The sequence below is a fragment of the Macrobrachium nipponense genome, chromosome 16 (assembly GCF_015104395.2).
Source record: "Macrobrachium nipponense isolate FS-2020 chromosome 16, ASM1510439v2, whole genome shotgun sequence".
NCBI classification, from domain to species: domain Eukaryota; kingdom Metazoa; phylum Arthropoda; class Malacostraca; order Decapoda; family Palaemonidae; genus Macrobrachium; species Macrobrachium nipponense.
In genome coordinates this window covers 30,581,274-30,607,175 of record NC_087209.1, presented here as the reverse complement: position 1 = coordinate 30,607,175, position 25,902 = coordinate 30,581,274, and the positions used below count along the sequence as shown (strand labels likewise).

The window sequence follows — 25,902 nt, the reverse complement described above, 5'->3', positions numbered from 1 at the left end:
AGGATATTTGGATGTACATTTGCAGCTGAAAAGTGTTTTAATAATTTACTGAATGCGAATTACACCGTTAATATTCGAAATAGGATATTATTATAATCGTTGAATGTAAGCTGAATGTAACTATCTAAAGCCCGGGACGCAGTGTTGCCATACAAAAACACCACAGGCGGATGGACAGATGAAAAAAAAACAGAGTATAGTTTCCACAATAAGTCACCATAGCTCACATAGATATCACTATTTTTCCTACACTCAGAAATGTAAACATGTCAGAAGATAAAGTCAGAATTCCCATTTTGGCAACATGAATCCATCTCAGGGAAAAGAAATCAAAACCTTAAGAAATCAAAAATAAAAATGGATGAGCATAAAATATTCACCTGAGGGAAAAGAAATCAAAACCTTAAGAAATCAAAAATAAAAATGTATCTGTATACATGGGAGAAAAACTGTTTAGAAATTCAATGTTTTTTCACTACACTTCGGCTTCTATCGGGCACCTGTAAATTGTTCAATGTTCAATAAAAAGCCTCTACCTTTCTCGGGATCTATGTACGCTTTCCCCTGGTCTGCTAGAATGTGAATCGTCTTTGAATCACTATTGGTATACATTCTGTCTTGCACTCGCTTTGATGGGTATACAAAATCATGTATGCTAGTCTTCTCACACTTCTGATGTTTGGGTAAGAACGAACTAAATTACTCTAGAATGTTCTATATGACATCATAATTAGGTGACACTCTAAGTCACGTAGTCCACCAGCTGGGTTAATTTGCGCACCCGCACTCATGTCTCCATGATTCAATGTTTTACTACATCAGCATCTAACCAAACCATTTGCAGATGCCTCAAAGCATTTTCTTCACAACATACCGCTGTTAGATGAAGATTCCAATTGAGTTCGTTGCTCTCTCGACAACATGCACATTCGTAACCTCTTTTCATAGGGCAGCCAATAAATACATAGTTGACCCTGCCATGGGTGAAGTACCAAAAAACAATCACAAAAAATCATCTTTCAACTTTGGAATGCAATTACGGTTCAAAGTAAAAATTTACCTAACATACACCATGAAATATAAATAATTAAAATTTCTTATTTACAATATAACTTATTATGATTACCTTTGAATTTTCTATTCTTCAGTAGTAGTAAGGTGAAAGAAACAAAATATTAACTAAACATAAAGAAATTATGCAATCAAAAGCAGTACAAGCCTAATTCAGGTTATCATAGCTTACTCAAGACAAGGCTACTTGGTAATCTTAAGATACTTCGTTCTGAGATATTTGTCCAAGAGCAATCACATGACACAGACTATTATTGGCCTGTCATCTGATTCTAATATTAACCATGTGTATGGGTTGTTAATGCCAGGGTAGCCTAAGACATAACAGAGCTGATATAACTGGGAAAGGTTAGGCCTAGATGGAAGATACAATTTAGGATGAAGGCCAAGCGCTGGGACCTAAGAGGTCATTCAACGGTGAAAGGAAAATTGAAAGTAAGAGGTATGTAAGATGTAACTTGAGGAAAACCTCAAAGTTGCATTATGAAACAACTGTTGCAAGAGAGTGGAAAGTAAAATGTAAGAAAATTGAATGGATGGATTGATTGAATATGGAGTTCGTAACTGACAATAAAAGGTTTGAAAAGCTTTACAAGTGTAAATCTTACAATTGCACTATGAATCAATTGTTAGGAGAACGTGGATGGTAAGATTTCCGAAGAGAGAGATTATGAAAGGGGACCAGCAAAAAAACAAGAAAAAACAACAATAGGGGTTGCAGTTAAAGGCCAAAGAGATGCTGCAAAAAAGCTCACGTAATGCCTACAGTGCACCGCATGAGGTGCTCTTACGGCACTAACCCCCCCCCCCCCCCCCCCCAAGAAAGGTTAGGCCTAAGTTTCGTACATAGACTACGCTGGATATTCCCGTCTAACATTGACTTAAGCAATGCCAGCCTACTGCGGAGAGCTGACATGAGTGTAATTTAGTCATATCCATTACCCTTCTTGCCATATCCTAAAATAGTAACCATCCTTCTGGCTTTCTAGTGCCTAGTAATGGTACCTAACGTAGTTTATCCCCAGAAATCCTAAACTACGTTAAAACCAGTTTTTAGTGTAACACACTTCCAGTAGCCTACCTAGGGTAAAATACCGGATGGCCGGTCTCTACTGTAGCACGACACTAACCAAAAAAGTACTTTAGTAACACGTCTTGTAACCCAGGATAGACATTAGGCTAGTCAAGGGTAAGCGTCCGCCGAAGCAATACCTTGAGACCTCTACTTTCCTCTCGAATTAGCTAAGTATTTTCTCCCAAGTCACAAACGAATGCCATAATTTCAGATTTTCGAGAAGGTGGTCGCGCTACGGTAGAGGTGGCCTATCGTAACGATACCAAAACTCGTTATCAGTTTACACAAAAATTCGAAAACTCGATATTAGTAGGTACCTAGTTTTATGGTTATTTAAAGTTTCGTTTCTTTAATAAATTTAGTTAAAAAATGAAAGCAATAATTATCGCAAATTTACTGTCACCGAGATATTTACCCAAAGAAGTCATGTAAAGACTAAAGAAGTCATGTTTTCACATTCATCCCCATGGGGTTCATAACAAACATGGCACACAGGAAGTGCCTGTGGTCACCCCTAGTATCTACCCCACACCCAAAAAAAGAAGAAAAAGAAAACTTATCACGGCCAAATACATTGCAATAATGCTGAAAATACCGTAAGAGCAGCTGGACAACTCACCTGACCTTCAATGGCGAAATAGTGTTTAGCTAGTAGGTTGGTATCCTAAGACGTGTTTTGGATTGTCCTATAGGCCTAGCCTACCGCATCTCTAATAGGGCTAATGAGAATGCACATCACACTTGATCGACAAGTAAGTAAATAAACTTTCAACGCAATACGCGAGAGAACGATTTTAATACGGAATACGGCGTATGATAGCCTAACTACAGAATTATGGACACTCGGCACGGAACGCAACTTGACACGGGGATAGGTACTCCCCAAATTGCTCAAATCGGATGATACAGTTTCCCGATGTTCAAATGAGCACCCGTGAAAGTCTGGCTATGCAACATGACAAACACAAGTTACTGTCTGTGGTAATATTGAGTGTACATACTACAGGGGGTTTTAAACCACATCCAGTACAATAAATATTACCATAGAAAATAATTCATGTTTATTATTTGGCATAACCAGACTTTTACGGGTGCTCATTTGAACAATAGGAAACCATAGTTCCATATTCGTTTGAGCAATTTGCATGGGGTGAGTATCTTCGTATCTCATTATCTTCTTTGCGAAGTGTCCGTATTTTTGTGATTATCGTGCTTTCGTGTTAAAATCGTAGTCTCTCGCAACTTGCGTTGAACGTTTATTTACTTAATATATGTCTGTCAAGTGTGATGTACATCCTCAAAATTAGGCCTACTGGGGAAGTGGGTAGATAGGCCCATGGAACCATGGGTAAGCCAATGGGACAGCCCAAAACACCTCATAGCCTACTAAATACTAATTCGCCATTGAAAGTTAGGTGAGTTGTCCAACTGCTCCTATGGTATTGTTAGCGTTATTGCAATGTATTTGGCCGTGATACGATTTTTTTGAGGGGAGCGGGATGGGGCGGTTGACCACAGTCACTTCGACGTGTGCCATGTTTATTACCAACCCCTTGTTGGGGATGAATGCGAAAACATAACCTCTGTGGGCAAATATCTCGGTGACAGTAAATTTAAGATAATTATTGCATGAATTTTGTTATAAGTTTATTAAAGAAACTGTAAACAGCCTTAAAACCGATAACGAGTTTTGGCATTTTAGTGTAAACACTGATATGAGTTTTTGGTACTAAAATGTTACGATTTATGTAGGTTACTTGGAGTAGCTTAGGCAACAACCTTTTTTTTTTTTTATTAACGTAGGTTAGGGTTTCTGGAAATAAACCACGTTACCATCACTAGGCGCTAGAAAGCCATAAGGATATATACTATTTTAGGATATGGCAAGAAGGGTAATGAACATGTCTTAAATATACGCACGTCAGCTCCCCAAAGTAGGCTGCCGTTGTATAGCTCAATGTTTGACGAGGATATCCAGCGTAGCCGATGTACGAAACTTAGGCCTAACCATTCTTGTAGGGGGAATAGTTCCGTAAATGCACCTCATGCGGTACGCACTGCAGGCTTTACTTGAAGTTCTTTGCAGCGTCCCTTCGGCCGTTATCAACTTACTTATATTCAGTGTAACATTTTTCATGATTAGGTTTGAGATTCATAGTTTTACTGTCATCTTCAAACATTTAATGTTCGCCAAACTTGTCTGTTTCAATTCACGAGCATTTACGTCCACATCTCTGCTTGAAGGAGATGGTTGCATTATTCTGCAGCAAGAAAAAATCAATTGCTGCTTATCTTTCATTATAGCTAAGTACAGTGGTCATTGACTCCGACTATATATCACGAACAAGAACAGATTCTGTGAAGGTGTGATACGTAGAATAATACTTTGACGTTCTTGATTATTATGCTAAAGTCGATTGCAACACTACTATGTATTTTCTCGCGCCCCCTTCTCCCTCTCTCTAAACACCGTTCCCCTACCCAATCAGCCGGGCAATTGGTTTTATTCTACGCCACCAAAGCGGGAAGGTTTAAAAAATGCCGAGAAGAGGAGCGTGCTGACCGCAGTCTGAATATAGACACAGACATTTTTATATTTCATTTGACTCAGCGGTTGAAAGATGCGTGTGGGATGGTCTGCTGTTATTCTAAGGTGCCCCCTGTTTGGAAAACGCTAATTGATGAAAAAATCCAATTCATCAATTCATGTTCTTGATGTCCTTTTGTTTTTGTGTTCTTCATTTTATTCTTAATTGCTTCCTGTACCTCTGCAAATGCATGTCATTATTCTCAGTGATTTGTCCTTTCTTAACTCCAGCAAGGTTCACCTCTTGCAATTTGTTGCTCGAGCCAAGACATTCCGTTGTCCATGATACGTCAATTTTCTCAACTTTTGTTCTCACATAAACCATAATAGACGTCATTACAAGCTATTTCCTTTGTAATCCATTCTTGCCTTGGACGGAATGCACTTTACATAACAGGTGGAATTCTATTCCTTTAACGTCCTAGAACTCTTATTTAAGTTTTTTTTTTTCACTTATGTAGAATGGAGTTAAACTTAGTTCGTTTTTATAGATATTTATTATTTCTTGTTCGTATTTTGAAGTAATATTGATATTTCTATATATTTATTTATAAGCATTATATAAAAATTATCCCGTAGCGTTCGATCATCAACCCTATGCTTATTATCTTTTTCAAGCTTTATGTTTAAATTATCTCTCACGTATTTCCTCATTTAGATACAGAAATTTGGTGCTCCAATTCCTTACCACTCCATACCCTGATAAATGCACGTATGATCTACTTCAAAGACAGCACTTTCACCCAACTTTCCAACAAGGCCCCTTCAGGCAAAATTATTTCTGGTCGTATTTTCTGTTGAACCCCTGATCGAACCTTTAACCATTTCGAACAGGCGCCATCAACCCTCGCCAAATTGTATTATGAAACAGAGGGTTATTTCTCTGAATTGTCTCGAACATTTAGTTACTATATTCTGAAGGCAGCGCCCCTCTGCTTACCATATCTGTCAAAATTTCCGTCTTGCCGGGGTAAAACACACACACACGCACACACACACACACACACACACACACACACAGTCTTTCATGTGCTACAAAATGATTTTGCCAATTTCGAACATGATGTATCTTGAGTATAGATTAAGGAAACTAATTACATTGCTAATATAACGCTAATTTGAATTCTGATCTTTATTGATGAGTAGAGCTTATATATATATTAACATATCCAACATTATTCAGGAAAGCCTTACGTGATATAAAGGGATATAATAGTTGTAAAGACTATCTTTAAAATAGAGAAAATTACAAGAAAAATGATTTAATTTGAAGACAAATAAATTTGCGCTTCATATTTTCAAATTATAAAAACGTGCCATTTGCAAGGGGATTCTCTTCAAAAAAATCCTTTTACTTAGTTTCATATTGTGGGCTCTGATCATAGATCCATAAACGAACTGATGAACTGATATAAAACATAAGTAAAAGCCATTATCACTACCCTTAAACTGTTTATATTTATATATATATATATATATATATATATATATATCTATATATATATATATATATATATATATATATATATATATATATATATATATATATAGATAAATAGATATGATAGATAGATAGATAGATAGATAGATAGATAGATAGATAGATAGATAGATAGATAGATAGATAGATAGATAGATAGATAGATAGATAGATAGATAGCTAACTGAAATCGGCAAAAAATCACGTATAACCAAATGTTAAGTCATTCTATTGTCGGTTATGCATACAACAAATATCTTTACACTGCACAGTGAATCAGACGGCCTTGAATATCATCAAACATAAAACTACGTTGATGAATACTGTTCTAGACCTTTTTCTCTTATTGTTCAACCTCCACGATCTACAGACCAAATAGGAGATACAAAAATGTCAATGTGAACAATAATGTATAGAGCAAACACTCGCGGTTTCACCATAAAGGACGACAGATTTCATTTAACATCAAAGTTACCGCACTCTGATAAAAGCGGCATAAGAAACAACGTTCTTTTCAAGATTCGTTTTTTAAGCCACATTAAAGACACTCTGGAAGGTTAAAGATAATATGTAAAAGAAACGAAGATTCTTCGATTTTTTCCAACGGCTGCCACGTTTACGGCAATTGAATAAAGATTTTTGTTTATTTCTCGTTTGTGGGGCTGGGTTTAGCATTGTTGTGCTCATTGATATTTTTTCTACAACTAAATTGAATACTTATGAGAGAATAAAACAGTTCTCAGAGGCAAGTCGTGAAAATATGAAATGACTCTTCACAATCCCAAGTCAATAATCATCACTGCTGCGGTGTTTCCATTCTTGCGGTGAAGCAAATAAAATGTTAACAAGGAAAAGACGAAAATGGATGAATGACAAGCAAATGACATTAAATAAATGTGCGTGTCCAGTCAAATAAGAGTTTCTTTTTTATGACTGCTTTTTTTTTTATTGAACCAAAAATGTTTCACAAAACGAAGAACTAATCATATATCTCCTCGCTTAAACGTAAGCACTATATTTTCACACTGGATCTCCGTATTAACGGGCTGCTGTTTTGATATTAATGAGCGCTTAAAGGATTTAAAAGTTTTTGTCAGTGTAATGAAAACATATTGAACAACATTTGAAATTTACTGCTGGTGTTTGATACATAGTGACTACCAAAATCATATTCTCAGTAAATCCGAATTGGATATACCTATTGACCGTCTTAATGCAGACTAAGGAACATGTTTCCATTCAATGAAAGGGTTTGTTGATAAAGCGAGCTCATTTTTATCTTCTATCGTCCATAAGAATAAAATTATAGATTTCATCACTGGCTAACTTTCTCTTATTACTCCTCTTTGGAAAATAGAAGTTTAATCGCAAAACTTTTTTTTTTCCTTTTAAATTATCACGAACGCTAATCGCGTGGTAATACACAGATCCAATGTTATTTCTCTGCATCATTCACATATTTCCCATTCTGTATTTTAAAAAAGTTTATATTACAGAAATTGCATTGATGACACAATAAGTATAGAGTGATCCGCTTAACAAGCATTTTTTAAATTCAGTATTACTAGCCCAAATACAGTATATATTTTTTCTGCCGTTCAGTTTGCATGCTACAGACTCATCAAAACTTAGTGGAAAGATTTTAATCATATCTGCGGTTATTCAGTGATGCTACATTCTTCTCTATATATATTATTAGTGAGAGAGAGAAAGAGACTAATTTTCAGCCTCTACCTCTTGCTCATTACTCTCGACAATGACAGTCATTTTCTTTTCCTTTTTTAGAATGTCAAACATGCAGAAGTGGCTTTGCTGTTCGAGAGCAATTACCAAAAACCTTTTCTGCCTATTACTTTTTTAGGAAGGTAAAACAAATATTTGCCAAGGCCTAAAAAAAGCTTATACAAAAATTAGAGAAAATTATTTAGCTTGTTCTGGTGCCCTTGGAGGTTAGAAACTTGGCCATTATCACTGCTCTAATTACAGGGCCATTAGAGAAACTCTGGTTTTCCGGGTTCGTTAAGTGTCATATATATATATACACACACACACACACATATATATATATATATATATATATATATATATATATATCATTTGAGCTACAAATGTCCTTTAATATCTAATTAGCTCTACCTCGGAATTGATATATTTTCATATATGTACCGAAGCGGAATTTTTAATTGATAATAATTTTCGTCCCCCTCTAGGAAATTTTATTCCACATACAGAGATTCATGTGTATCTCATATAGAACATACATCCGTGCAAAAATAGCCCTTGCCATTGCCTTGAAGCCCACGCCTGTCCCTTAGGCAAAAAAAAAAAAAATAAATAAATAAAATGAATAAATAAATAATGATAAATCTGTCTTAGGCAAAGGTAATATATAATATATATATATATATAATATATATATATATATATATATATATATATATATATATATATATATATATGAATTATTATCACATAACCGGTGATTCATATAAATATTCGAGCTACAAATGTCCTTTAATATCTAATTCGCTCTACCTCGAAATTGATATATTTTCATATATGTACCGAAGGGGAATTTTTAGTTGATAATTTTGTGCCTGTCCATTGGACGGTGGTTCGATCCCATGAGGGGACGAAATTATTATCGACTTAAAATTCCCATTCAGTACATATATGAAAATATATCAATTCAGAGGTAGAGCGAATTAGATATTAAAGGACATTTGTAACTCAAATGATTTATATGAATCACGGTGATGTGATAATAATTCACAATATGGCTACGTGCGTCAAACGTTCGAATTGGCTAACATGGTAGAGGGGGTTTCATGTCAATTCTAATTACGAAAAAACCGAGTTCGACAGTGATTTGTAAGGTCAGAATCGATATAAACTTATAGCCTCACTGTTAGCCGAATTGGTAACGTCAATGTCGGTCCCAATTTCGTGCCTGTCCGTTGGACGGTGGTTCGATCCCATGAGGGGACGAAATTATTATCAACTAAAAATTCCACTTCGGTACCTATATGAAAATATATCAATTCCGAGGTAGAGCGAATTAGATATTAAAGGACATTTGTAGCTCGAATTATTTATATGAATCACGGTGATGTGATAATAATTCATGATGTGGCTACGTACGTCAAACGTTTGAATTGGCTAACATGGTAGAGGGGGTTTCATATCGATTCTAATTACGAAAAAACCGAGTTCGACAGTGATTTGTAAGGTCAGAATTGATATAAACTTATAGCCTCACTGTTAGCCGAATCGGTAACATCAATGTTGGTCCTGATTTCATGCCTGTCCGTTGGACGGTGGTTCGGTCCCATGAGGGGACGAAATTATTATCAACTAAAAATTCTGCTTCAGTACATATATGAAAATATATCGGTTCCGAGGTAGAGTGAATTAGATATTAAAGGACATTTGTAGCTCGAATGATTTATATGAATCACGGTGATGTGATGATAATTCATAATATGGCTATGTGCATCAAATGTTCAAATTGCCTAACATGGTAGAGGGGGTTTCATATCGATTCTAATTACGAAAAATCCGAGTTCGATGGTGATTTGTAAGGTCGGAATCAATATAAACTTTTTGCCTCACTGTTAGCCGAATCGGTAACGTCAATGTCGGTCCCGATTACGTGCCTGTCCGTTGGACGGTGGTTCGATCCCATGAGGGGACGAAATTATTATCAACTAAAAATTCCGTTTCGGTACATATATGAAAATATATCAATTCCGAGGCAGAGTGAATTAGATATTAAAGGACATTTGTAGCTCGAATTATTTATATGAATCACGGTGATGTGATAATCAATTACATATATATATATATATATATATATATATATATATATATATATATATATATATATATATATATATATATATATGTGTGTGTGTGTGTGTGTTTGTATGTATGTATGTATATATATATATATATATATATATATATATATATATATATATATATATATATATATATATACCTTTGCCTAAGACAGATTTATCACTATTTATTTATTCATTTTATTTATTTTTTTTTTTTTTTTTGCCTAGGGGACAGGCGTGGGCTTCAAGGTAATGGGCTATTTTTGCACGGATACATGTTCTATATGGGATACGCATGAATCTCTGTATGTGGAATAAAATTTCCTAGAAAAATCTTTTGACAGATTCGATAGAGGCCATTTGGATGGTGTTGAGGATGCACGGTTATAGAATATAAGCTGATTAAATTCACTGTAAGATTTATGATGAAATTAGAGGCTGAGGAAGACTGTGTGTAGTCGGGAAAGAGGCTGGAATAGGAGACTATAGGTTGAGAGAATAAAATGCGTATAATTTGGAAGCGTTTGGGAGAGGAAAGGCGGAAGAACTAGACGGTGCAGTATAAATGACGTGAAATAGGTATATAGTGTATTGAAGAGAATGTTTCTTAATATCTAAGGAACCCTAGATTATTTGCAGCATAAAGGTGATGGTGCAGTTGTGTAATAGGGTTCCAGCACTGCTAATAACCCTTATGTGAAAATATGTGAAGAGGCTGATTTTGTGGAAGTTTTGTACACGTGAGATCAGTCCACTGCATCAGTGACTTGTTTTTTTTTTATCGCTAATTTTAGGAAGATAGGGTTATGTTATATATACTATGTGTTTGTGTCCTTGTATTCACTTCGATACGCAAATGGTGAAGCGTGCTTTCCGTCATTTATCAAATATGGCGCTAATATTAGACAGTCAGTTGCACATGATTACCAGAACGATTGCTGGGAATATCTCATAAGTAATCTCTGAAGGAAATACTCAAGGCCAGCAACGCATTCAATCGGCAATTTTCCTTTACCCATCTTGTCTTCCTTACTTAGCCGTGATGGTCTGCTATTTCACAATTATCCCTGTCATACTTACCACTGACACAAAGCAAGGACTGCGCATGATTGATATTTCCCATTACATATTTTATTGAAACGCTTATAAAACTCAATGTGTCCTTTGTTAACAATTGATTACTCCGTGAAACCTATAGCTGGCTTTGTATTTCAACCATACACTCCTTCCAAACTGTCGAATTCTCTGCGTTCTTTTTTAAGGATGCTATAGCCGTTCACTTTTCAAGAAGCAAACTTATCTCCACCTTTGAAGTTATGCCTGTTTTCATCGGGCTTAGAAGCAGATAAGCTAAAAGAAATCGGTTGACCCCTCTATTATAATTTGTCTTTAAAAAATGCTTGAATTTATGTCGAAAACCGACGCATTTGTTAAAACGGAGAGAGAGAGAGAGAGAGAGAGAGAGAGAGAGGAGCAAATAAGGGGAAAGAAAGAGAACTGTTGCTGTGTTTACCTTTTATTACAACTTCATCCGAAGTCTGAGGGCTGACTTTTACGAGGTACCAATTTTCATTTCAGGGTCGAACTTTTGTTTGTCTTCCCGGCTGAATGGAAAGAAATCTTTTCAATGGAATAATGCCACAAACTCTCTCTCTCTCTCTCTCTCTCTCTCTCTCTCTCTCTTGAATCTCAGAAGAAGCATCAAACTACGATTCTGTCTATGCTTCATCTCTTATCTTCCCTCACGGGGCAAGCGATCTTGAAAAAAAAAATCACTGGCGATAGATAAGCTTGCAACAAATCTTGGGTATCTATACTCAGTTTTTTTTTCCATCTGTCCATCCGCCTGTGGTGTTTGCGCATGGTAACACTGCTTCCCGGGCTTTAAATAATATCCTATTTCGAATATTAACGGTGTAATTCTCATACAGTAAATTATTAAAACACTTTTCAGTTGCAAATGTACACCAAGATATCCCTTTATATACCTAAAACTTACACATAGCATAACTAATTAAATCCCGGGACGCAGTGTTACCATGCGCGACTACCACAGGCGGATGGACAGATGGAAAAAAACAGAGTATAGTGTGAGTGATCTTGGTGAAAATTGAGTAAGGGATATGGTTATTGACAGTTATTTTTCCACTAGAGTTATTTGGAATGCAGCCATCAAATTTCGTGAGGTCGAATTGAAATCTAAATTAACCTCTGTAAGTGTACACATATGTACATAAACAATAATCTGCCATTATGTGGGTATATAATATATATATATATATATATATATATATATATATATATACATATATATATATATATATATACATATACATATAGACATATATATATATACATACATACATACATACATACATACATACATATATTTATTCATATGTATATATATGTGTGAATATACATACACACATTATATATATATATATCTGACTGCACAGATAGATAGATAGGTAGATAGAGAGAGAGAGAGAGATGAACCTTGAGCTTTAATTAATAAAAACTCTTGTTAATGAGCTAGTTCATGCTGAAACTCTTAAACGAGCAACAATAATTTGAAATTTTTACTCCTTTCATTTTTTTCAAACGACCTCACTTCCGTGGAAAAGAAAATTACTTACGTATAGTATAAGACACAAATGTGCGTTTGTTAAAAAAAACTTTGGTTTTCAAAAGCAATTTTCTAAATTATTAATAGACTCATTCTTCATCTTACTCGCTTATTTACCTATCTAATATCTTTTTCATTGAAGTCTGGTAATCGTTTATCAATGTACTTTACTCTTCATTTGCAGTTTTTTAATATCTGAATAAGCTCTGTCGGTCTGGACGTTAAAAATGGCTTGGCAAGAGTCACTCATAAGATACTTAACCTTGAAAAAAGTTGGTCTTAGGCAATGTCGAGTGCTCTCTCTCTCTCTCTCTCTCTCTCGTATCTTTTCTATCTCCTCTCCTCTCTCTACGTCTCTCTCTCTCTCTCTCTCTCTCTCTCTCTCTCTCTCATATCTATTTCCTATCTGAACCGTTAGGGTTCGTAAAAGAGATCGTAGATAATATCCTCCGTTCTCTACCTTCTTCACATTTTGCTAAATTTGTTTTCCGATTGATATTTCCCCTTGTTTATTTTCCACGTGGCAAACAAACATTTAAAGCAGAGAGGGAACAGACAAATCAGTTCGTTTCGTGCTTTTTGTTTGCTCCTGTTTTGTAGTCCCCCTTTTATCATCTGGAGTTCTTCCCTGAGATCTCAAAAGCTATTTTTATATAAAAAAAAAATAAAGTGTATTATGCCGGTACTGTAATGATTTTAATGCGCGTGCGCGCGCGTGCGATTTTAAGTTCATATGTGTGTAGGTGCGCTTTTGTGTAATTAGAAGTAACACTGTATTTATGCTTTATGTTCATAATTATCTTAAGGGTAGAAGCATTTTATGTCTTGCCGGTGTCACCTTATGGACATATTTACAACTGTTAATTTATTCTTAAGAAGAGAACCAAGCTGTGAGCAGACATCTTCTGTCTGATGCTAATTCGTAATTTTGCAAAATTCTTCTTCACGATATTGCCTTTAATTATATTACTGTTCACAAAGGAGTGCTCTAAGAGTAATTACTTCCAGCAAGATGACGTGGTCTTTAAAAGTGTGTGGTCTAATTCTGTTCATAAACGTATTCTTTCATAAAGCGCTAAAGAAACTATACTTTAGATTTCGTGCAATTTCTCTAAGGTGACCGAGGACAAAGTGACTCAGTTTTGACGTAAGTATTTTTTGCCTAATGAACACGGTAGCTAGTTTCCGTAAGGTCTTGTGAACCTCAGCGCTAATATTGATTAATTAATTTCTGTAACAAGCAGTGTTCAACCTATAGTTCGAACACCAGGGAAATATATAAAGTTTTACAGAAATGTTGATATAAACTCTTTAAGGTAAGTTCCATCATCCTGAAAAGAATCTACTTGTGTATATATTTGCATCTTATCTATAAGACGCGACCGTGACACTATTTACATTTTTATGTCATTTAATTCTCTGAGAATATTCCTCAAGAACCACTGAGATACATATCGTCATTATAGATGATTATCGAGAATTTTATACAAAACGTTATTTTCCTCTTGATAAAATATCAGTAGCATAAAAAGCATGAGAGAGCTGATTCAAGGGCAAACGGTAACCACAACATGTAATTGCCTAAGTTTTTAACTCGGTGTGTTGCCCACAGTATCATCATTATTCTTAATAGTATTCATGCACCCAAAGTGCCAATCAGCAACATCCGTGATGAAATACCTCGGCACACGTAATCGAATTATTCTGTTGCATAAAAATATCGAAGACTTTGAATCTCATTTATAAAAGAGATTAGTCATACCTGGTTAAGTCCTGGGATTCACGCACTGGTAATTCCTCTCGTGTTTAATATGACTGCAGGGGAAATTCTCTAGCCTCGCGTCTCTCTGCGCAACAACCATTTGCAAAACAGAATAAAAAGGTTAACTCAGAAATAGAAATGATCGTGATTCCATCGCCCTTTGTATATTCTCCTCCCATCGTTGATGTTAACTGCCAGTCTATCAATAACATCGCTAATGGATCCGTGATAATTTGCTAATTATAGGAAAGTCTTATTCGGGGCCAATTATAATTATGATAATGCGACTAGCTCTGATTGCCTTGCGTAATAAAAGTTTCAAATTGTCTATTCACGATGAGGTGAATAATGATTTTACATAATTGAGATGTCAGGAGGGAGGGGGTGGGGGTGGGGGTGGGGGAGGCGGTCTTTTCGGCACCCGGAATATCAAAGCAGTGTTTTCAGCGGCGGCGAAATGGAATTCCTGAAATCAAACAGGAATATCGGGTCGTCGACGTTTCCCTCCATTCAGGTGATCCCGATGGAAGTCGCTCAGCCTTAAAACACAGCCAGACAAACCGCTGTCTGTCTTTGTCATCATCATCATCATCATCATCATCATCATTCTCTGAGTCGTCGTCGTGAACATGTTTCTTCTGTATGAAAATCATACTGTGGAGTCTTGTATTATCCGCCTCTGTTTTTAAATCAGCACATATGACTGAATATATGTGTTTATTATATATATATATATATATATATATATATATATATATATATTTATATATATATATATATATATAGATAGATAGATAGATATGTTTGATTTTAAATCACAAATACATAAAAAAAGTAATGATTATATGGACAAAGTTATAGCCACGAAGGCTGTAACTTTGTTCATATAAATATATATATATATATATATATATATATATATATATATATATATATATATATCTATATATAATATATATATAATATATATATATATATATATATATATATATATATATATATATATACACACGCACACACTCAAACCATTGCCCTAGCCCTTGACTTGCTTCTTCTCGCCAGACTATTGGCAGTCGTTTATACTTTCCCCGGTCTTTTTATTTATCTATACAAGCGGTTTATTTCTTTCAACATGAGTTTTTTGTTCAATATATTTTTCATTCCTATACAAAAGTACAAAGCCCTTTACACACTTTACCTATGTACTGTAGGTAGCAGTGCAATATATTTGAATTTGGGCTATATGTGTGAAATTTGTTTGTGCAGGTCAGTACATACATATGTATGTAGTATTGACCTGCACAAACAAATTTCATATATATTGCACTGCTACTTGCAGTACATAGGTAAAGTGTAAAGGGCTTTGGACCTAGGGTCACATGTATAAATCCTGTTATACAGTAATACAGTGTTTTTGTATAGGAATGGAAAATTGTATTGGGCAAAAAACTCATGTTGAAATAAATAAGCCGCTTGTTTAGACAAATAAAAGACAGGGGAAAGTATAAATGACTGCCAATAATCCGGCAAGAAGAGGCAAGTCAAGGGCTATGGCAATGGTTTGTAATTTTAGTGTCCTGAAGAAGGGTCAGCGAAATCATTGAATCCTTTTACCTCGAGGTATGATTAGTTGTAAGGACAAATTAGAAAAAAGTGAGAGCAATACTTTTCATTCAAACGCGAAAAAAATGTAAGAATAAGAAGAATCTTTCGAGAAGAGTCTTAATGAGTGCGGATCTGGGCTTAATAAGAATGAAAAGGTGGTTGTAATGGATGATCTAAATGCAAATGTGGGGAAAAAAAAGGGAGATGGAGTGGTTTGTCGGCTTGATTACCAGTGTGCATAAGACCTGGACGAACCTCGTGGGGTTTTGCTCAGAATAAGACTTAATTGCTGGGAATACTTTGTATCAAAGGGAGTTGATGCACAGGCATTCAAAGGAGAGGAAATTGCGAGAGAAATTGTGCGCCAGAATACGTGCTAGTTAGCAGTACGAGAGAGCGAAAGTCGAAATATGAAATGAAAAGGAATGTGTCACATAAGGGAAAAAGGAGAGTAATAATTGTTTAGCGACTGAGGAAGTGTTGTGAATGGGAATATGATTTTTCCGGTAATTGACCAATATAAATGACAAACAAACTCCACATGAAATTAATTTTAGTCTGAGAATTAGGTGCCTTCTTGTTCTTTTGTTGGGACGCATTCTTTATGGATACAGAGAATTAAGTAGATTAGAATGGATGGTTGGAAGGGGAAAGATGGTCTGATTAGGTAAAGAAGGTAGGTTGACAGTCAAATAAAATACAAGATACTAAATAATTAGTAAATAATTATCAACGGAGTGATATCAATGAAAGGTTTCACAGAAAGAACGGAAGTTGGAGGTTTACGGTGGCAAGAGAGGTTTGAGGAATACAGTAACAAGGAGAAGTAAGAGATGGTATGGGTAGAAAAATGAACCAGGTATACCAAAGTGGCTTGGAGATGTGAAGAGAATGGAAAAATATTGAGTGGGAATGAAGCTGTGCGTAACTGAGATAGTTTGAGGGGAAATGAAGGAAGTAGATAATAATGGCGTGACCAAACTTTCAAAAATAATGAAATCTCCCTAACAACCAAGGACATTGGGATTCATAAAGAAACATACCGTGAGGATTTATGGAATATGAGGAAGAACTGATGTGAAGCTGCCGAGGCTGTGTTAGAATATGAAACAGCATTAAAGCTGTGTGAGATTTTGCGCAAGCAGGTCGGCGGTGAGCGTGGGAAGGACTACGTTCTTTCTTTTGGGCGGCCCATTACTGAGGAAAAAGTGTTTTATGACGTGAGAAGTATATACATACACACACACGCTATATATATATATATATATATATATATATATATATATATATATATATATATTATATATGTGTGTGTGTGTACGTATATGATATATACATATACAATATTCATATACATTCATATATATACATATATATTTGTATATCCCCCTGTGTGAGAGTTTGCTGGTTACCCACTCAGCAGCAATAGACAGACCTCCAGCGTTTGGTGTATAAAAAAAAGGATACTGCACAATTTCCTGCCGGGAATTTCTTAGACATTCCTTATAGCCTTGAGGGGTGTTAGAATCCAAGCCTTCTCTCTTCGTTTCTTGTCTGTAGAAGCTAAAGCAACAGGTTGTCATCCTCTTTCCAGACGAAAATTGTCCATCACTTTAAAAAAAAAAAAAAATACATGGCTTTTTTTTCCCTTTGTGGACATTGCTTTTTTTTTTTTTTTTGCCGTTCTCTCAAAGAGAATTTGTAACCGCACGCATGCTTGTATGAAAAATATACACTTTTTATTTTTTATTTTATATATGTGGTGGTGTTGCTCATTCTTTTTGGTATACAAGTTTGCGAAATTGTACACATACAATACACAAACACGTGCGAGTATACATACAAGTTTTATATATATATATATATATATATATATATATATATATATATATATATATTTTTATATATGTGTGTGTGTGTGTGTATACATATGTATATATGTATGTATGATATATATATATATATATATATATATATATATATATATATAGTGTGTGTATGTATGTATGTATGTGTATGCGACGTGATTGTACGCGTCCTTTAGGCAATAGACTACAACATGATTTAACATAAATTGGCCGTGAATCATTCAGGCGCGTTTAACGAGTCAGAGGAGCACATCTAGCACCAGAGAAAGAGAGAGAGAGAGAGAGATCTATCCCAGACGGAATTCTGGGTAATTCCTGAGAACAGCCTCTATTTTCTCCATTGAGACAACTTCCCCTGCAGGTTCCATTACACATTCTCTTAACGCCCGGGTGTTGTTGCATCCGGTCTTTTCTCTCTCTTTCTACGATTTTGTAATGTCTGCTTTCCAAAGAGGTTTCCGTTCTTCCGAGCGGATTTACTCCAAGTGGTTAGAGAGGAACAGCAGTTATTTACCGATCCGACACAATGGAATTGAGCGTTTAATTAGGGTCTTACGCAACTGAGACTTCGGAAGAGCGACTGGTAGCTGACAACAATGCCTGGGTTACGGAATATTATTCACCGTTTATGTTTTTTGCCTCTTTATTTTTTTAACACTACCGTGCGTGGAATGAAAGTTTTGATGAAACAGGCAATCAACACTGTTTATAAGTGGGAGGAATATCGTGAAGGCACAGCACGCAAATTAGGTTGCTTGCACGCTATCAACAATTCCCTTATTCTGAAATATACTTTGATGTCCTTATTTAGAGACTATGGTTAACACCCAGTTCGTCATTAAAAGGTTTTATGGAAAAGTTATTCATGCGTAAAGGGTTAGTTCCTTTGATTTTTTCAGTGCCTGGCAGGAAAAGTTTGAAGTATGGATTCAGTATTTAAAATATTTTTTTTCAGAAACCTTTGTAGAATGTTAATTCAAACGGCACAGGTGATGTGGTCACTTGCCAAAGGTATGTATGATAAATTGTTTGTGTGACATAACCATACAAAGAAATTGTAAATCTGAAAGCAGCTGGAGGAAAGATAGTCCGTGCAGTAACCACCAACCTATTGCCCTTATGGAAAGAATAAACAGAGTTAAGGTAAAAAAACAAAAAAGTCGTTTTGGTACTGCACTGCAGAAGATACTGTATTATGTGAAATATTGAAGAACGCTATTCATAACATTTTTAGCTTAGGCTGGTCAGATTTGAATTATGATTTGATAACGATCTGAAACCGAATGTGGAATATGATCAGGTCTGTAAATTTTTTGACAATTTTACGTCAGAGTGACTTCCAGAATACGGATCTAAGAAGTGTTCCCTAGTTTGAAAGTAATTCATTAAGTCCAATTCTACTCTGTTTAAAGATTTTCATTCCATCATTGATAACTTTGCTCTGCCTCGTTCAGAGATGAGAATGAAACATAGTATATAAGGTTGAGTGTTCTGAGTTGACGAGGTATATTTTTACGATGCAAAGAAAAAATGAATGAAAGTGACCTGCGGTATAAGTATTGTTAGCGTGTTGAAGAATGTATTAGAGATAGATAAATGATTATCACTGTAAGTCAGTTATGTACAGATGACAGAATTAATTCCAAAGATGAATTCTTATTTAGCTCGTAGTAGGAAGGCAACCATGACTAAAGTGAGAACGTCCACACGCGGAAGTTTTTTAAACTCCTACTAGGTTTTTTATTTTTAGACTGTACAATAATACGAAAGTTAGGTAGATAATGGCAATGTGTTATAAAAAGTAAATCATATTTGATACTATTATGATAATAATCTTTCTAGTTCAAAGCAATATAACGACCACGAAACCGATGGTAAATTCCGATGGTAAATTCCGTTTATAAATGACTATAATTCAGTCTGATGTATGCTCACAATAATCCAAGCACTTTCACTGGGACTTCTTCATTCGTAGGGTTTGGCGTTAACCTTCACCTTCTAATAATTTAGTAACCGCTTTCCCATCAAGAAGGCCATTTCCCTTTAGAACTCATCTATTTCTCTGTGGCTAAGCAAATCTTCAAGTTGGTCTCACCTGCTGAACAAAAAATTTCTCAGTCAAAGGCTTTAAGTCTCCTTGTCTGAAAGACTTCTCGGAACAGAATCTTAAATAGAATCTATCGTCTGTGAACGATTTTAAATTGTTTTCAAGACAATATAGTTGAAAGGCCGTCAAGTTGCACGGAATCATTCCTAGAACTGAACTTGAATGAAAATCTAATATAATCCTAACGTTATTGAATGATAGTATCAGATATTTTGTAATTACGGGAATAGCTACTCGAGCTTGGATATAAACGGCTAACGATACTTCCTTCATTAGACTAAAATTCATCAGCCTCTATTGAGAAAGAGAGAGAGAGAGAGAGAGGGGATAAATCTCAGCGTTATCTAGAAAAAAAAGAGAAAGTGAATGTTGCGTGGCTCTACACAACGCGTTAGATAAAATAACGACAAAACGTTATATAATGGCGGAAAGACAATGCAAAGGAAAGTGATGTTCTCACGACGTGAAGATATTCAGATAACGCCGCTCTCTCTCAAGTAGAGGCTGATGAATATTAGTCTGATGAAGGAAATATAGTTACCCGTTTATATCCAAGCTTGAGTAGCTATTCCCGTAATTATAGAATATCTCTGATACCATCATTCAATAACGTTAGGATTATACTAGATTTTCATTGCAAAATTAAGGAACGGTCTTTCTTCGTCCATTTAGATATAAACGAAAGATATCTTGGCTCGTATTGTGAATGCAGAAATACTTGACAATTAGTCCTATTTATCTTCAGTAACCATATATGTTTGTTTAACTGATTATCTTTAGTTGTGTGTTATTCCCTGTGTGTACATAACGTACACATCATGAATACTGAGACATATATAATTGTCAACATGCTTCTGTTTACCTGTTTGTACACAGTGCTTGTTCCCGTGTGAGCTATCGAGTAAGTTCTCCGAGAGCCAAGTTCTTGATGTTTGGGGACGAAAGTAAATGAGTCAAGTTCCCTCATTAAGCCCATTGCTTCAATTCACGCCGATGTCAACTGGCATCTTAAATGTTAGCTAACAGTTTTAAGATGGATCTCGCATGAGGAAGAGGGAGGTAGTCCTAATAACTGTATATCATCCATCGCTGCCTCAGGTGCTATGGTACACCCATCGCCGCATGCTACGTCAGTTTTTCTAACACCTAAAACAATAGGGCAAAACATTATGCTAAACGTGATAGCAATCTCGGGCGACATCTTCTTCCCGCTAATGGTTATTGTGTCTCTGTTGCAGGTTCTTTTTACATTCCCTTCTCATACTCCGAAGATTTTTCTTGTTTTTAACTCGCGATGAAGTGACAATTCCGACCGTTACGTTGTCCTTGGTGCTGGGGGATATCAGTGTCCTACATTTGTTAGTGATCGAGCCAAATTCATTTTTCTCTTGGATTCTTGTCTCCAGTTGCACTGGCCGCAGGTTATATAACGGTCTATTCGTAAGTATGTCTGGTCAGAAATTGTATTTTTTATTGGGAGACCAGTTTTGTGCTCTAAGTCTTTGGTGTGTGTGTGTGTGTATGTATATGTATAACATATATATATATATATATATATATATATATATATATATATATATATATATATATATATATATATATATACTTATATATGTATATATATATATGTCCAAAACATGTCTGCAGCTGCCAATAACGGGTTTTCAGGATTTTGCAACAATTTGATTCCAAGGGGACAGGTGTTGCGCAAGGTCAGTGTAAACCAGTCAACCCTGTACATATATACACATAGCACTGACTGAAATCCATATAATTCTCTAACGCACTCGTAGAGACAGCGAACAACTTGCGCAATCTCATTTTAGGAACGTCAGACGCAATGACTATGCTAATGCACAACGCGACAATTCCCTCTCATCGTTTTGTGGTCTCACTTTTTTGTGTGTGCAACGGTTGCGATTGCTGTACCTATTACCGAGTACATTACGTTACCAGTAATCGCCCGGTGCTTCAGAACTCAGTTTCCTTTTTAGAACTGGATGTTGCTTAGAACTGCGCTGTAATGCCTCTTGGACAGATGGACGGGTTCTTGTTCGGCAAAAATGATGATTGGGGAAATAGATATCAGGGGTAAATTTTAGAGTAACTGAATGGGGAATATAGAAGGCTCATTCAAGAGACATTCGGAGCGAGAGAAAGAGAGAGTGAATTCCATATTGTTAAAGAGAGATACTTAGATGGTCATATAGTTTTACAGGTGAACAGTGGTAAGGGAAGGAGCATTGATTATATGAAAAGATTAGGACATCTTCAATTATGTTTTGGAAAAGAGAGATAGTACCCCAGAAGTGAGCAATGAGCTTTGAGTATAAGAATGATAGACCTTCCAACCGTAGAACTTGTCATCCTGAAATGCCCATGACAATTATTTGATTGGATAACAAGAATAACTGATTATATGGCGTATCTGCTTTGTATTGCTTCAGTTCGGTTCTCTGTTTGTTTATTTTAACCGACATTTTTAGCGGCGTGGAATAGATCATGAAATATCGACTACATTTTAGATTCCATTATGTATCTGGAAATGTACAATTATTATGATTGATTTTATAGCCATCTTATACTGGTTTTGTCCTCTTTCGCCCTTTTTAATATTTACCTCGTTTTTTTATATGTTTTCGACAAGTCCTCACTGCTTTTTATAATCTAATATTCAATCCTAGACAATCTTTTTCACAGACGAGTTGTTTTCACGTTCATTGACTTTCTTTTACTATTTTTACGAAGAAAATACTAAGTATAGTAGTTGCGACATTTTTTCTCCTTTTCGCGCATTACCCTTTGGATATGTTTGTCTATTCTGTAATTACAAATTTGTCAAAATTCCGCAATTCTATTTTTCAGCCCTTGTGTTTGCACAGTCCTTTACTTTCTCCTCCTTTTATCAAACTCTGTTTATCACGGCATGTCTGTGTTCTCTTTTACAGCAAGAGGGAATAAAAAGTTATAGAGTGAATTCCTTGAAACCATAATTTCCTCGTTAGTATCTTCGCCATATTCCATTGAGAAAATACAGTCCTGGAATCTTCCCCTCTTCGCCGACGGAGTGCGAATAGTCTACAGCCATATGAGAGCCTTTGGTTGTAAGTTTTCCTTGATTAAGAAATTCCTTCTAATTCAACGGCCTGTACCGTGTCTTTATACGTTACAATCGACATTCCGTCCAGATGCCTAACACCGGGGAGCTACGTTTGTTTGTTGAAGGGAGGGCCCGCTCGGCTAGGTGTTGTGCCTTGTGACATCGAGCTCGATTTTTATCATTGTTCACAACGCGGCCAGCTTTTATTTATTCATTTTTATCTCTCTCTCTCTCTCTCTCTCTCTCTCTCTCTCTCTCTCTCTCTCTCTCTCTCTCTCATTTAGATACGATCACTAATTAAATCGATTTTGCACTCCACTGTCGATTGATATGTACTTGAAAGAATGCATATTCACTATTTGAAATCTTACCTTAATTTTGGAAATTAATATCAAGTATAAGTATTAAGTTATATGTGCAGTACGTGTATGCGTTGCAAAGAGGTGCACAATAAACATTAAACCTTGCTGTCGCGCAGTGATATATCATAATGTAGGTTATGAATGTGAACTGTAGGGGTGTAGGAAATTGGTGGAATTTGCTTAACTACGGCACAACGAAATCACTATACCAGATAGAATGAAAAATATTGCGGGGATAGAAAATCAGAGAAGAGATGGGGTTAAGTTCTGCTTTTGAAACTTGTAACATTCATGCATTGACTGTTGATATTATGAAGATATTCCACTACTCGGATGTGAATGAAAATTACATAGACATTTGTGTCCTTTTTTTTATATCGAGTAATTTCACTCCTCTTCTGCAACAATATATTGGTGTTTATAGTGTTAGGAGTTACTTTGTAAGTGCTATGTGAATATTGTTGAGGGGTGAGTAGTTGCCCACAATAAACGTCGTACCAAGTTCTGCAGTTGTCAGTTAGCATTCGCATAGTATTCATGACTACATATCATTTCATTCATAAATGTATTACGCACCCAGTGTGGCACAAAGCTATCTATATTTTGGCTTCATCTTTGGGATTTTATCTTATGAATTTTTTTTTTAACCAAGCTACCTAGATGGAGGCGAATTTAAAAAATAACGCCTGCATACAAAGTACGTCAATGGACTTCCCTTCATAAGTAATGATAAGCCACCTCTCGAAAAATGACAGGCTGCTCAAGAAGAGAAAGGTTTAAAAAATGATATACGGAAGAAGACGAAACATTCAACATAAAAAAAAAACAGATAGGTGGCGACCACCCCATCACATCATATATCTTTCAAAGTCAGAACTAAAAAGCTCTTTTCCTCAAGTAACCTTCATAGCTACCGGATCGTCACAGATATTACGTAACCCTTTGTTATCTGATTTTTCCCCACTGTTTCGACCAAATGTCTTCCAGACTTTGTGCTCTGAGCAAACAAAGAGATAATATGGCCGATAAGGGAAACAGGTTCCTTCATCAACAATGGTTTTCGTAGACAATCACTTTACTTTCTTTCATGTTTAGTTTTTGTTTTTCTTAGTCTGTTCGCTTGTTTGTGGTATATCGTTCCTTTAATTTGTCTGTGACCCGAATTATCATTGCTTGGCCCATTATCTTTTCACACGCACTTTGGCTTTAGTTTTTTTGACAGCTGGTTCATAGACTTGAAGAATGCTATTTTTTTAAATAATGATACAAAGTTTTATAGTAAACACATTTATGTATATTTACAATGCAAATATTTTACCAGTGATGAGTTGCATTCAGAATACTTGTATTGCAATGCAATGCCCTTTTGGCCACGTTCCAGATACACACGTCTTCATTTGACAGTAGAACTTATTGTCTCATTCGATGTACAATATATAGTACCCGGAAAATGTGGTCTCTCTTCGAGTCAAGAAAGCTACAATTGTTGAATTAAATCCATCCCTTATGTTATAAAGAATTTGGAGTTTCACTATGAAAGCTAAATTACTTCTTTTATGAAGATGGAAGCGTGGAAGGAAGGATTTCAACACCCCACCCCCCTACATTGATAACCATTGCTTGCCAGCAAACAATGGAAATGTACTTTATAAAATTTTCCATTAGCGCTAGATTAAAGTATGTTTGTCTCTTCTGGAGGAAATTATATATTTATATATTTAAATAAATGATTTTCATCGCTGAGATAAAAATGTGCAAAAGCACACATCAACACAAATAATGAAATACGATCAACATATCTCTCATATCGAGATACAGCGAAAGGAGATGAATGAAATAAAATAAAAAGTCTGGAAAACGAACAACGGTGGAAACAACAAATAAGAATATATATAACTTCATCCTTGAAAAAAAGGACGTAGAATCGTACCCAAAGGCTTCCACCGAACGTACCTCTCGAAGAAGAGGGGCGTCTCATCGACAAACGAGTGGAAACGTGTCGGAAGTATTTTCGAATGCCGGGAGACTCCCATATCGTATCTCACTGGAAACGCCTTTGGGGAATTGAATTTTTCTTCATTTTTTTTTTTTTTTTTTTTTTTTTTTTTTTTTTTCAGGGTTTCCAGATGATGATGATGATGATGGTAATAATGAAAGAGGTAGGGAGGGAGATGATGTTATTATGAACAATATGGTGATGAGAGCATGAAAAATTATGGTGAAGATGATACTATAAAATGAAACAAGTTGATCATGATGGTTATGGTAAGGATATTAATTATTTACGGTGGAGCTGATAAAATGAAGTTGTCGATAATTACAGTGATAATAATTCAGAAGGTACTGATCGTTATGACATTAATAACGAGTGAGAGTATAATAAAATAAAATGGATATCGATAACTGTGAAGTTG

General features: G+C 35.6%; 1 protein-coding gene and 1 long non-coding RNA gene across 2 annotated transcripts in view; one reads left to right on the top strand and one right to left on the bottom strand.

Moving 5' to 3' along the window:
- LOC135195641 (uncharacterized) overlaps positions 1-3,132 on the bottom strand; it is a 119,130-nt gene extending 115,998 nt beyond the window's left edge. The window contains exon 1 of the long non-coding RNA XR_010310203.1: positions 2,766-3,132. This is a non-coding gene — a long non-coding RNA (uncharacterized LOC135195641). The remainder of the gene's footprint in view (positions 1-2,765) is intronic.
- Positions 3,133-3,200: 68 nt separating this feature from the next.
- LOC135195638 (brain tumor protein-like) overlaps positions 3,201-25,902 on the top strand; it is a 115,837-nt gene continuing 93,135 nt past the window's right edge. Inside the window, exon 1 of the mRNA XM_064221996.1 lies at positions 3,201-3,296. The gene's annotated coding sequence lies outside the window, so the exon portion shown is untranslated. The remainder of the gene's footprint in view (positions 3,297-25,902) is intronic.